The sequence below is a fragment of the Rhinopithecus bieti genome, unplaced genomic scaffold, assembly GCF_001698545.2.
Source record: "Rhinopithecus bieti isolate Rb0 unplaced genomic scaffold, ASM169854v2 scaffold_33413, whole genome shotgun sequence".
Lineage (NCBI taxonomy): Eukaryota > Metazoa > Chordata > Mammalia > Primates > Cercopithecidae > Rhinopithecus > Rhinopithecus bieti.
The window spans coordinates 905746-921007 of NW_016814400.1; the positions used below are offsets into that span (position 1 = coordinate 905746).

The window sequence follows — 15262 nt, forward strand, 5'->3', positions numbered from 1 at the left end:
CTTTTTAAAAAGTTAACACCCTTTTATGGTTGAAAACTCTGAACAGGTAGGTATAAATGGAATGTACTTCAAGACAATAAAGCCCATATATGATAAACCGGTAACTAGCATTATTCCAGTGATGAAAAGCTAAAAGCTTTTTATCTAAGATCAGCGACAACGATGCCCACTCTCACCGCTTCTTTTCTACATAGTACTGGAAGTCCTAGCCAGAACAATTAAGCAGCAGAAAGAAATAAAAGTCATCTTAATAGGAAAAGAAGTAAAATTATCTCTATTTGCTAACATTATATATAGGAAACCCTAAAGACTCCACCAAAAATCTGTTAAAACTGACAAACAATTTCAGTAAACTTGTAGGATATAAAATCAACACATGAAAATCAGTTGTGCTTCTACATATTAATAATGACCTATCAAAAAAAGACATTAGAAAACAATTTCATTTATAATAGCAACAAAAAATTAAATACTTGGTCATAAATTTAACCAAAGGTGCAAAGACACGTGTACTGAAACCTGCAAAAAACTGATAAATTAAAGAAAACATGAACAAATGGAAAGATATACCATGTTTATGGACATAAATAATTAATATTGAAAAAATGTCTATACTACCCGAAGTAATATACAGATTTTATGCAATCCCTATCAAAATTATAATGTCATTTGGGTGTGGTGTTGCATGCCTGTAGTCCCAGCTATTTGGGAGGCTGAGGTGGGAAGATTGCCTGAGCCCAGAAGGTTGAGGCTGCAATGAGCCAAGATTGCACCACAGTACTTCAGTCTTGGCACCAGAGCAAAACTGTGCCTCAAAAAAAAAAAAAATTCAATGTCATTTTTTACAGAAATAGAAAATGTTCATGGAACCACAAAAGACTTCACATAGCCAGACAATCAAAATAAATAAATAAAAAGTTGGAGGCATCATACTCCCTGATTTTAAAACATATTGTAAAGTGGTTGTAATCAAAACAGCATAGTACTAGCATAAAAACAGACACATTAATCAATGGAATAGGATAAAAAACCTCAGAAATAAACCTATGTATTTTATGGTCAACTGATTTTTTAAAAAGGTGCTAAGAACACACAATGAAGAAACGACAGTCTATTCAATAAATGGTATTGGGAAACCTGGATATCCATATGCAGAAGAATAAAATTAAACACTTATCTTGAACTGAATATAAAAATCAACCCAAAATAGATTAAAGACTTAAATGTAAAACCTGCAACTATAAAACTACTAGAAGAAAACATAGGGGAAAATCTCCCCAACATTGGTCTGGGCAATGATTTTTTGGATATGACCCTGAAAGCACAAGAGCACAGGCAAGAAAATTAAAAACAAATGAGATGGCATCAAACTAAAAAGCTCCTGCACAGCAAAGGAAACAACCAAGTGAAGAGACAACCCATACAACAGAAGTAAATATTTGCAAGCCATATATCTGATAAGGACTTAATAGATAAGAATGTAAACTAGTACAACCATTACAGAAACCTCAAAAAACTAAAATCAGAATTACCATATGATTAAATAATCTCACTTCTGGGTATATATACAAAGAAACTGAAATCACTATGTTGAAGAGATATCTGTAGTCTCAGATTTATTGCAACATTCTTCACAATAGCCAAGAAATGGCATTAACCTAAGTGTCCATCAATGAATAAATAGACTATAAAAATGTGGTATGGATACACAATAGAATACTATTCAGCCTTAAAAAAACGGAAATTCTGTCATTTGTGACAACCTGGGAGAAGCAGAAGGACATTCTGCTAAGTGGAATAAGCCAGGTACAAAAATTCAAATACTACATGATCTCACCTTTATGAAAGTAAAACACATAGAAGTAGAAAGTTGAATAGTGGTTACCAGAAGGTCAGGGAGAGGAAAAATGGGGGAGAGATGTTGATCAAAGGGTACAAATTTTCAAAAACGCAGGAAGAATAGGTTTTGAAACGTATTGTACAGCAGGGTAACTATTGTCAATAATATATTATATATTTCAAAATAAGAGCAAATTTCAAATGTATCACCATTAAAAAATATAGGTAAGCTACAGCATAGCTATGTTAATTAGCCTTGTTTAATTCTGCTGTGTAGTATTCACATATCGAAATATCACATTGAACCCCATAAATATAAAATTTGTTTGTTAATTAAAAATAATATTAATAATATTTTTTAAATAAAGGGATGATTATTTTGTAATGTAGTCTGCATTGGGCATTGTTTTCCCAGTTTAATTGCTAGGAATACCACTGAGTCTGGAGCTATTGTAAATATTTCCCAACTTTGTTTTTCTTGGTTTGTGATGGTTAAATTCATGTGTCAACTTGACTGGGCTATGGGATGCCCTGATAGCTGGTAAAACATTATTTCTGAGTGTGTCTGTTAGCGTATTTTCAGAAGAGGTTAACATTTGAATCAGTCGACTGAGTTATAAAGACAGCCTTCACCAACGTGGGTGGGCAGCATCTAATCCATTGAGGGCTGGAATAGAGCAAAAAAAAGAACAAAGAGGAAGGGTGAATTCACTCTGTTAGAGCTAGGACATCCATATTTTCCTGCTCTGGGACAACAGAGCTCCTGGTTTCAAGGTCTTTGAACTCCCAGACTAACTTGGGGACTCCAGCAGCACCACCACCACTATCCCTGGTTCTCAGCATTTGGACTCAGACTGGGAGTTACACCATCAGCTTCCTCTGGTTCCAGGTTGCAGACAGCACTTGGTGGGACTTTTTGGCCTCCATAATCGTGTGAGCAAAGTCCTATAATAAATCTCCCCATAGATGTGTGTGTGTGTGTGTGTGTGTGTGTGTGTGTGTGTGTGTGTATTCTACTGGTTTTGTTTCTCCATAGAACTCTGGCACATACATGGTTTACCAAATACAAGATGAAACAGTATTATCACTTACCTCATAAAATATGTTGGTCCATATTCTACTATAATTTCAAGTATGTGAAAATCATTTAACTGGCCTGAGAATGTCGCTTCCTCCAAAAAGTAAAGTGGCAGATGATTGATCGAAAATTTTGTATTAAAAAGTCATATTTTAAAACTGTGTGCCCTCATTAGCTGTGATGATTAAGATGAAGTTATAGTCCTAACTCAGCAACTTATTAGCTGTAAAACCTTTCCCAAGCTAGTTGGCCTTTCTGTGCCTTAGGTTGCTCTTCTATAAGATGGGAGTGATAACACTATTCACGTATGGGAGCCATGAGGTTAAATTATGCAAAGTGCTTAAATGATGTCAGTAGGTATGCAATGAATGGTAGCTATTATATTATTAAACGGCCCTTTTCTCTATTCCATGACACTTAAATATTTTAAAAAGTAATTTAGTTGATATACATGAAAGTACCAAATCATAACACTCCACATAATGACATTATAACAGCGTTAGAGAAAATGAATACCACAGAGCATTTGTAAGCCAACAATATCCATGATAATTTTGCCATACTAGTTATCTGCAGCATGTACTCATTCCTTCATTCATTCATAGAACAAACATTCAATGAAGGTAAACTTTGTTTTCTGCCAGGCCCTGTTCTTGGTGCTGAAGGTAAAAAGATACAGCCCTTTCTCTAAAGGAACTCATGGAATATAGCATAAGTATCTTGATTTTATTATCGAAGTGTTATTAGATTTGTTTGATGTCAAATACGGGCATTTCTTTCTCCTGACAGCAATGCAGTTTCTCATTTCTGTCTTACACAGCACGAGTTTTCAGTTTGAGGCTCATAAATCCATTGCTGATAAATAAATGAGGGCTGAGTTTCTCAAGAAAGTTTAGTTATACCAGAAACTTTATAAGGGAATAGAAATAAGTAATCAAAGAAGAGGGTGAAATTATTTAGTCCTTTGTCAAAATGGTGTTGTTTTGTTTTTAAATTATGCATAATAAAATAATGTTGAGTGTGGCATACTCAGTATGGTGAAACTGCAGCAAAGTAGATGTTTTGCTCTAAAACAAAAACCAAAAATTCATGCATTAGTATTATTTCAGAAATGTTTTTTTGGTTTATTAAAGCTCAGAAGACTTCTCACCAAAAGGCTAAATGGCAGCCAATTGAGTTTGCCTTGAACTTTGAGGAAATATTTTGATCATTGTTGGTGGCGACCCATAAATAAATGAAAAATAAAAAAGCTGGAGGTAAGTCAAGAACTATTTTACTGTAATTTTAAATACCTAGCTTTCAGGATCTGCAAGTTTAATCGAATATGCAAACTTACTAACAATTGTTCTGTTCTTCTATTTTGCCTTTTCCTCCGTGTGGTTTTATAAGCACATGGAAACATACACAGCAGTTTCGCCAAATAATGCTTCAGTCAATGTCACTTCATTACAACAAAGACAAAGAAAATCAATTCCCTGCCGTGGCCACTGCCTGTGTGGAATCTGCACATTCTCCTCATGTCTGTGTGGGATCTCTCTGGGTCTTCCCGTTTCCTCTCACATCCCAAAGATGTGCCCACTAGGTTCACTGGTGTGTCTACACTGTCCCAGTGTGGGTGAGTGTGGGTGTGTGTGAATGCAGCCTGCAATGGGATGGTGTCTTGTCCAGGGCTGGGTCCCACCTTGTACCCTGAGCTGCTGGGACAGACTCCAGCCACCTTCCACCCTAAACTGGAATAAGTGGGTAATACTTTTTCTTATTTAGCCAATATTTCTCATTTTTAATAATTTTTCTTAAACATATATAAAGCCTACATTTATTTCAATGCTTAAAATTAGAAGCGTTTTGATCTTTATTTAGATGTTTGGTGATGTATTTGTGACTAGAAATATGCCATAGGAACTTAACTCTTGTTTATATCAATTAGCCTATGGTAAATTAATTTTTTATACATTATTTCACTTAAAGTCACAGTTTCCAAGAACCTATCAACAACATAAGTGAGGACTTACTCTACTCCCAATAATGACAACACACATTCTTCTTTTGCCGCAGTTCACGCAGAGTTAGGCGGCTTCCTGTTCTTGTTCCTGTTCTGTCTGGCTCCTGAATTTCCCTAAGAGCCCATGAAGGAACCATCCCCTAAGGTTTAGTTGAGTAGTAAAGAAAATGTAACTGTCCCAATCACAAATAAAGAATTTCTGCCCTTCTGATTCTTATTTAATAATACAACCTTAAATTATCTGACACTCTATTTGTACTGAATTTCAGTTCTAAGAAATTATGTTCACTGAATAATAGTCAGCCCATCTCATCTATAAATACATAAAATGTTATCCTTGGACCATGCCTGGCCACCAGGGATATATGCTTGGACCACCATATTTTGAAAGATTGTGGAATCAATTGCTTTACTCATTCTCAGATTGCTGTTATGCTGTGAACCCACACATGTTTTTTTCATCTTAAATTCGACTTTTAACTATTTTTTAAGTTTATTTATTTATTTATTATACTTTAAGTTCTAGGGTACATGTGCACAATGTGCAGGTTTGTTACATGTGTATACATGTGCCATGTTGGTGTGCCACACCCATTAACTCGTCATTTACATTAGGTATATCTCCTATTGTTATCCCTCCCCACTCCCCCCATCCCACAGTAGGCCCTGGTGTGTGATGTTCCCCTTCCTGTGCCCAAGTGATCTCATTGTTCAATTCCCACCTGTGGGTGAGAACATGCGGTGTTTGGTTTTCTGTTCTTGCAATAGTTTGCTGAGAATGATGGTTTCCAGCTGCATCCATGTCCCTACAAAGGACACGAACTCATCCTTTTTTATGGCTGCATAGTATTCCATGGTGTATATGTGCCGCATTTTCTTAATCCAGTCTGTCACTGATGGACATTTGTGAACCCACACATTTTTAAAAATGATATAAAATTTCTTCAGTAACCTCAGTTGCCTCAACTTTAATAGCTCCTAGTATTGGAAAGGAGAATGGAGACTATTTTGTGTTCCTGCATTAACTAAAAGTACTACCAATGGCAGAAGAAAAAAAAAGATGGTATATAAAATAAATCATAATGAAAAAAGTAACAAAATAGCATCATTTTGTTTTCCAAATGAAACAAAACTTTTCACCTAGAGGTGCTTAAAGAATGTGACCTGATACTAAGTAAATACAAAATTGTCACTGCTAAATAATTTTCCAAGCAAAGATAATGTCACTAAAATATGTTTATTCATTCTCAACAGTAGCCTGCTTCTCTTGGAATTCCAGTCAACTTTGGCAAGAAAGTCTCTATCCAGATGTCTCCAGAATATTCTGGGCAGCTCAAAAAGTATGCCAGATAGGCCAGGCATGGTGGCTCACACCTGTAATCCCAGCACTTTGGGAGACCAAGACAGGCAGATTACTTGAAGTCAGGATTTTAAGACCATCCTGGCCAACATGGTGAAACCCCATCTCCACTTAAAAAAAAAAAAAAGCAAAAATTAGCCAGACATGGTGGTGGGCGCCTATAATCCCAGCTACTTGGGAGGCTGAAGCAGGAGAATCGTTTGAACCTGGGAGGCGGAGGTTGCAGTGAGCTGAGATTGTGTCACTGCACTCCAGCCTGGGCAACAGAGCGAGACTCTGGGGAAAAAACAAAAAAGGAATAAAGGTATGTTAAGTAGCTAACAAGAAATTTAAAAATATAAATAAAATAATAAATGAAAAGAAAGCCAAGTGTTAAAATCTTTCAGTTCAAATTCTGTGAGTCTTTTAAGTATAAAATGATATTTCTGTCCTCTAGACTTTCTTTCATATTTATAATATTTATAATAACAGGGCACTTTTCTTGTTCATCTCACAAAAGCAAAGAATATGACAGAAACTTGCAAACTGTAAAGAACAGCAGTGTCATTATTGTTTCCCTTAAAGTAAAATATGGACAATCACCACTGGTTTTTTTTTTCCATAAAATATTTGTGCTCCGGCTTTTTTGCCTTTTATAGTTTTATTAATTAAATTTTAAATTGTATCGGCATTTATACTTAATATAATGTTTAAGGGATGGTATAAGAGCTACTATATTCAGAAAAATCATGTAAATGTCTCAAATGATTTCTGAAAATCAATTTTCCCTCCAAAATGTTTTCTGTACTAACCACAGAGTAGAATATATGTTTCTGGCTCATAGAAAATATAATGATTAATCTGTTAACGTACCTTATGAAATTCATTTTGAATTTGCATAGATTTTAGTAGGGATTTTACATTTTTAAATGTCTCTCATATCCAAGTATCTGATCTCAAACTTGGCATTCTCTCACTTCACAATCTTAGATTTGAATCATGCCTACTGTCAAATGCCAGGAAGTTATGAAGAATTTGGAAACGTAGTGTTAATTGCCAGTATATGCTAGTTTGTTTTTCAGAACGTTTCCCTGGCATCTGCTTAGTCTGGGCTAGCATATTTATTCCACCATTAGCCTAAATGCTATATTTTATTTATTAAATCAAGACAAAACCTTAAAAAACACTACTCATTAATTGCAAAAAAAAACCTCCTTAAATCATAGTTTCCTAATTGAATAAACTAAATGTATGGATTGTTTACAATTAAAATTCAGAGGAAAACCTAGTTATCTGCAACTGATTAGGAGCAGGTACATAGCATACAGTAGATACTAGAGAATGTCCAGGAAAACATTTCCTCCTGGTAGCTAACATGCAAAATAAAATTATTTTATATCTAATTCAATACATATTTCAAAAACAATGTATTATTGTTTTCCTGAATTTCCTCTGTGACTAAGTTTATTAAAGCTATGCACTTAATCAGTGAATTTTATTCTTTACTAGATAATTTTCAGACCTAAGTCATTTCATAAAACCCTTCCTACAAGCTTTCCAATGTCAGTGGGATATAAAAAGTCAGCACAAATATTTCTAAAGTAGCTGTCTATGCTTAGGCAACTCAATTGCCCTATGATAAGAATAAAAATGATATTTCATCATTTGCATGGCCCTTGAAGTGGGATGTTCTCAGTTGACTCTGAGAGTGTTACCTCCCCACTTCCCCTCTCATCCTCTCCACTCTTGGTTTTGTTCCTTCTACTCTCATCATGCTCTGGGATACTGTATTAGTCCATTTTCACACTGCTATAAAGACATACTTGAGACTGGGTCATTTACAAAGAAAAAAAGGTTTGATAGATTTACAGTTCCACATGGCCGGGGAGGCCTCAGGAAACTTACAATCTTTTTGGAAGGTGAAGGAGAAAAAGGCATGTTTTATCATGTCAAAGCATGAGAGAGAGGGAGCTGGGGGGAACTGCCAAACACCTTTAAAGCATAAGATCTCATGAGAACTCACTCACTATCACAAGAACAGCATGGGGGAAATCGTCCCCATGATCCAATCACCTCCCACCAGCTCCCTCCCTTGACATGTGGGGATTACAATTCGAGATGAGATTTGGGTGGGGATATAGGCCCAAACCATATCAGGTGATAGCCTGCTGCCTTGATGGCCTTAGACAGGAAGCATCAGCCACAGCACCTTTTCAAGAGATTTACAGAACCAACCTATCCCATGTAGGCTGATACCTGTCTCTTCTGAAGTTGCAAATGATATCTCCACTTGTGACCTGTTGTTATAAAAGATCTCATTGATAATAGTCTTTTTCACCTGATGAATTTTTTCCTCTTTAGCCTGAATCTACTTACCTTTCACAAAACAACAACAACAACAACAACAACAACATACACACACACACACACACACACACACACACACATGCCTGGAGCTAGACATATAAGATTCTTGTATTTTTATCACTTCTCTCTCTGGTGGGTCAGAGCACATAATGCCACATTACACATAAATAGAACCAAAGATACAGAAATCAGAAGATAAATCAGATTGTCTCTGAAGTCAAGATAGTCTAACAGCTAAAGACTGTTATGTAGCACAAGTCCAGCGGTTAGAATGCCCAAGTTCCTTAAATAGTGACTTTAGAAATGCTAGAATATTCGCGTAGTAATACAGTGCTTGTGCAAACAAGTTCAAGCAGTTTCTTAATTTTTCCAAGTAAGTGTATGCTGGTTTTGGGTTTTATTATCAGTAATTCACAATATGCTAGAAATGAGCACTCTCACACAAAATAAACCAGATAATGAAACTAAATTGTACAAACTAAATTTCATGTAAAATGTAAAATGCGTAGGCAGTAATTATGCTCCTTATCCATATCCAGGATGGGTAAGGATATTGATAAGGAGCATAACTTCTGCCTACACATTTTACAATGTGTATAAAAAATAAGGAAATGACTCAATGCAGTCATAAATAGTGTATTCTAGAAGAGTGTGCTGGTAAGCAAAATCAGTAGACTATGTATAGGCCTGAAACTTCAACTTGTCATTTGAAAAAGAGAAATGATCTTACATTTCTCAATATACTCTTAATGCTGACCTGTTCTAGTGGAGAACTCCCAAGCAGAATTACATTTTTTTGAGCATATCTTTGGAACTCCTCAAGGTAAGCAGGGGTGGCTTCGCTGGCTTCCTTGTGGATTTCGTGACTCTTATTGGAACTCCCAGGTGCTTCAGAATTCAGATTCTCCTCCCGGCCGCTCTCATCTGTTTACCCCAAGAGAATCACATGGAATTCCACTTGTTTTTGCCAATTTAATGTTGACTAAGCACACAGTAGACTAATCACTGATTTTCTTATATGCAATAAAGTTTGATTTTTCATAATCGAGCAACTAGCAAATTATTTTCTATTTCATGTACTGGAAAACAACTAAAGCACAGAAGTTTGAAGATTAAAAAACAACCACTACCACCTTTGTTTATCCCATCATGTTTACAAACTCAACAAAGTACAGCTGTACATTTAAGCCCTTTTCCCAGTTACCAAATATATCTTGAAATGTGGATACTGTGCTTTTCTGTGCGTTAATATTACATGTTGTTTACTTCAATATCTTACTGCTTACTCGCTGTGTTGCTGTAACCTGTTTAGGAGATGAATAGGCTTAGAAGAAGCCAGAGCTCTTTGGTTCATTTTCCCACCTTAGGATCTCTGAGAACATTTCCTGAGCTCTGCACACAGAGGCACTTTATTTGGGCTACCTTGTTTATTTGCACAGAAATGCCAGCATTTATATAAATGGTATGTGTACTTTACTTCTCTATCACCTGAAAACAGTGTCATCTACAAAAGATATCTATTCATCTAGCCAGATGCATGCTGTAAATATAAAACGATCTTCCCTCTTCCAGTCTGTAAAACATGCTGGAATGTATAATACAAAATTTTCCACATCTCCTATTCTAGAATGTTAACGAGAATCATTAGAAGAGAGCTTCTTCTGCAGGAGGAAATGAGATAGCATGCTGGAGAAAGCACTGAGTTACAGTGTCCAGAGGCCCACTTGCCTTGTTCTTTGCGCCCTGATGCACTATATTACTTTGCATAAGTATACTTTCTAAGTCTCAGCTACATCCTTTTCTATAAAATAGTTCACAAAATGCCTACTCTATAAATTCTGTGAGACTTAAGTCCATAAATGATTTCCGAAGATCTATTAGATGCTATCTGTAAATGTGTGACTTGGGTGGTTTCAAAGGATCCAAGCTGAAAAAGCCATCAGAATGGAAAAGAAACAGTAGGCATAAAAGTGCACTATTCAATGTCTAGCACTGAAAGGTATTCAATAGGTTTGCTGAGTCAGAAGTTAGACTAAACACAGAGAGGCCTGACTTATGCATAACCATTTATGATGCTGAATTTTAAGCATCAGCTTGAACAGGGTATGGTGCCCACCTGTTTGCCCAACCACCAATCTAGATGTTGTTGGGAAGGTGTATTTAGATGTGACTAATATTTAAATCAGTTGAGTTTGAGTAAAGCGGATCACTCTTCACAATGTGTGTGGGTCTCATCCAATCAGTCGAAGTTCTTAAACATATAGATTGGGGCTTTCCAAAGAAGAGGAAATTCAGTCTCAAGGCCACAGCATAGACACTCTGGTTGCGTTTCCAGCCTGCTGGCCTGCCCCACACGTTTCATTCTCAAGACTGCAACATCAGCTCCTACCTGAGTTTCCAGACTGCTACCCTGTGGAATTCAGATGCAAGACTGCAATTTCAACTCCTGCCTGAATTTCACATCAACTCTTACCTGATTCTCCAGGTTGCCAGCCTGTCCGAAGGATTTCAGACTTGCTATCCCAGCTACAGACTGAAGCAATTTCTTAAAATAAATGCCTCTCTATATATTGTCAAACCAACTGGATTCTGCTTCTCTGGATAATTCTAATACACCATTTGAACTTGGGATCCCTCAGAATGAGCTGGCTTGAAAAATGAGTTTGCTTTGTTTATAAAGGCAAAAAGTACTAAATGGTTGACCACACAAACTGATAGCAAAAAAGCAAAAGGGAAGTGTACCCAAGCAGGAATAAAATTTTAAGGATATTATACTGTAAACGGGGATAAAAATGAGGACTAACCTTTAAAGGTTGTTACGAAGTTTAAACAAGTGAATTATTTAGAACAGTGTTAAGGACAGTTCCAGGCACCTAGGAAGCACTCGAACGTTTAACTGGCATTAATATTTTCACCAGCAGGATTATTGTTATTATTTTTATTTTTCTAGGTATGCGCTTGTCACATCTGCTCATGTAATAACAATTTAGTCATCATAACTACTCCATGTGACATGTGTTATATGTTCATTTGGCAAAAATGACAAAGAAAGGTTAATTAATTGGTCCAGGGTCACACAGCTAGTAAATGATGAAGTCTAAGCATAAATTTAATAGAAATAATAACTATTAGAAGACATTATCATGATCAGCCCTCTTATATACTTTGAGGAGTTATTATAATAAGGAAGACAAAATTATTGAGAAGCGCTAGGCACACATGGTAAAATAATAATAATAATAGAATTATTCCCCATGAAATATACAGCAACTTGTATTTAATTTTTTGGCAAAAACTACAATATGGTTCTGGCATGAATTCATATACATGTGAAACTAAGAATTTAGAATTGAGTTTTTTAAAGGTTACCTTTAAATTACTAGTTTAATACATAAAATAAGGTTTTACTTAAAAAGCATAACTTACAAGTATGAATTTCCATGCTAAGGTTGAGAACAGTATACTACTTGTCTTCTACCACCCCAAAGCATTTGTTCAAAAGCTAAGACACAGTCTTTAAAAAGATAGCACATAGTCTCATAAATTAGTGAATCCAAGTATGCCGTACGCCATCTTAAGATCCTTCAGCAGTAAATCTTAAATCATTTTCACCATTTAGGGTTATAAATTATATGCAATTATAGGAAATTGGGTCACAATTACTTTCCCCCTAAACTTCAGCTACATTTAAATATGTACAACCATGGAAAGCTCACATAGGTAATCAGTGAATGGTTATATTTAGAAAAGATAGGTGTGCATTTGCAAGAAACCATTTCAATCAATTTACAACTAATGTGAAAATAAAAGAGTGAAGATATTTGGTCTCTTACCTTGGGGTTCTCCTTGTCCGCTCTCATCAAAAAGCTTCGTTAATCGATTATAGAAAATTCTCTCATCATCTTGTAGGAGTGTTAAAAGAACATGTGCATGATAACTTTCTCATCAATTAATTTACAGATATGCAAACATAATTACAAAAAGAAATTATTAATCATTATGGCTATTTAATTATATTCTGGGTCATACACACAATTTCTACTCAATTCGCTGCCTTGTTCTGAAAAGAAAACCTTTTGTAAATAAATGATAATTAGAACAATGATTTTTAAATGGATATTGCAAGACATGCATAATAGGATACTTTTCCATTAAAACTGATCTCATGTTGAATGAATTATGCCATCTATTACTCAAGAATCAATTCAGAATAAGCCATTTTGGTTTGTTACAATGTACAATAGAATATACAAGTGATCAAAATGAATGAGTGTTTTCCATTAGCTACTCTCTATATATCATTTTTTTAATATTTATATATAAGGAACAACAAATTTAGATGGTTCTGGATTATTTTGTATGTGCTATTGCAATATAGTAGGAAATATAGGGATTCTAAGTTCTTTTGTGAATTTAAAGCATTAAGGCTATGTCATTACCCCTCCAAAACACACACACACACACACACACACACACACACACACACACACACTCTATAAAAACATTATTCTGGAAGAGGGCCAAAAGGTCATCCAGCTGGTTATCCCTCTTTGGAGAATTCTGACTAATCCACAAGCTATTGTAACCTACATACATAAACTATATGCAAAATCGGAAAATAATAAAATGTTACGCACTTACTACATAGTAGCACTGAAATCTGTATTCTATATTAACTAAAAGGCATTTGATGGTAATTAATAATAAAGCATTTTATGATTTCTACTCTCTACCATATAAAAATGAACATCATATTACCCTTCCAAAATTTAGTGTAAAAAATAAAATCGTGGTGGTGGTGGGTTATTTACACTGAAAAACAGAATATAATTTATATTAAACATAGAAAGAAACCTACTTAGGGCCTTCCTCTTTATACCATTACTTCCAGGAAGCTCAGTGTAAAAATGAGTGCTTAATTAGGTAATAATATTGTCCTGTGTTTTTTGTACATTAACTTGTCCCTTTTTGCAGATGTTCTCAAATTCCCCTTCCATCTTTACTCGAACTTTTCTATAATTATGTGCATTTATGTTTCTATTGTAGGCTACCTCAAATTGTTTTGGAAGTAAAGTATAGATTACAAACAAATAAATATAAGAACAGCTGCAGTGGCTCATAATACCAGCACTTTGGGAGGCTGAGGCAGCAGATTGCTTGAGCCCAGGATTCTGAGACCAGCCTGAATAACACAGCAAGACCCCATCTCTACAAAAAATACAAAATCTAGCCAGGCATGGTGGCACGTGCCTGTAGTCCCTGCTACTCAAGAGACTGAGGTGGGAGGATCACTTGAGCTTGGGAGATGGAGGTTGCAGTGAGCTGAGATCATGGCACTGCAAGTCCAGCCTGTTCAAAAAGAAAAAAGGCACCTCAACTACTCAACTACTCAACTAAAGTGAAGATAGATGTGTGCAAGCAAGACTTCTGGGGTGTTCCCAAAATTCTGCCACACGAAATGCTGTGAACTTTAGCTTGCTTCAGACTGCCCCTCTCTGGAACCACCCCAGCAGCTCTGGTGTTACGTATCTGCGTAACCTTTAGCCCCATGTGACAGAGAAAGTGGAGAGATTGCTAATTAGCACTGGTTGACCCCTAAATGGAATAACTGTGAAGGTTTGAGTATCAAGCAAAAAGAAAAAGAGGACATTATGAATTGTAGACTAAAGGCTGAGGACTCATCTTCTCAGGGGGCGCTGAGCTGAGCTCTCTTTCTGCATACCCGCATCTTCTTGTTTCTTCCGTTCTCCTATTACAACTCCGAAAGATATTGTCATATGATTGAAATGTTTCATATTTTGCCACCACTTGGACAACGGGACTGAATCTCAAAACTGGCCAATAAAAGGCTTTTGGTCAATAGCTGTGTTATCACACTGAAGGAATTCACCAGTGGGAGCCATTATCAGAAGAAACCCCAAGTGACTGTGAATACTTGATCCAACCTCAAATATGTCCCTTTTTTTTTTTTTTTTTTTTTTTTTTTTTTTTTTTTTTTTTGACAGAGTCTCACTGTGTTTTCCAGGCTGGAGTGCAATGGTGCAATCTCAGCTCACCACAACCTCTGCCTCCCAGGTTCAAGTGATTCTTCTGTCTCAGCTTCCTGAATAGCTGGGATTACAGGTGCATGCCACCACGCCCAGCTTGCTTTGTATTTTTAGTAGAGATGGGTTCCACCATGTTGGCCAGGCTGGTCTCGAATTCCTGACCTCAGGTGATCCACCCGCTTCAGCCTCCCAAAGTGCTGGGATTACAGGTGTAAGCCACCATATCCAGCCAAATATGTCCTCTTTTTAAAAAGTATTATAATATTACTATATTACTATGTTACATATTTCTTATATATTACAAGTGACAATATATGATATACAAGTAGATTATCTATTTATATATTATATTATATATATTAATATATGTATATTACAATAGTTCTGGAAATAAGACCCTTTTAGTGGATTTACAAAAACTAATTTCCACTAGTGAAACAGGCCAGTGGACAATTTAAAGCCAATTTATCAAGACAGTAGCTTATAGAAAGTCAGATATGATCCAGGGAAAGTTAGCACATCACAAAACACTCTTGTCAGAGAGCAATTACTTATTTTACCCCCCAATTTTTTTTTTTTTTTTTTTTTTT

General features: G+C 35.8%; 1 protein-coding gene across 1 annotated transcript in view; it reads right to left on the bottom strand.

The window, feature by feature from the left end:
• The window catches only part of LOC108514087 (uncharacterized), a 205469-nt gene that overhangs the window by 126194 nt on the left and 64013 nt on the right, over positions 1–15262 (bottom strand). The window lies entirely within an intron of this gene.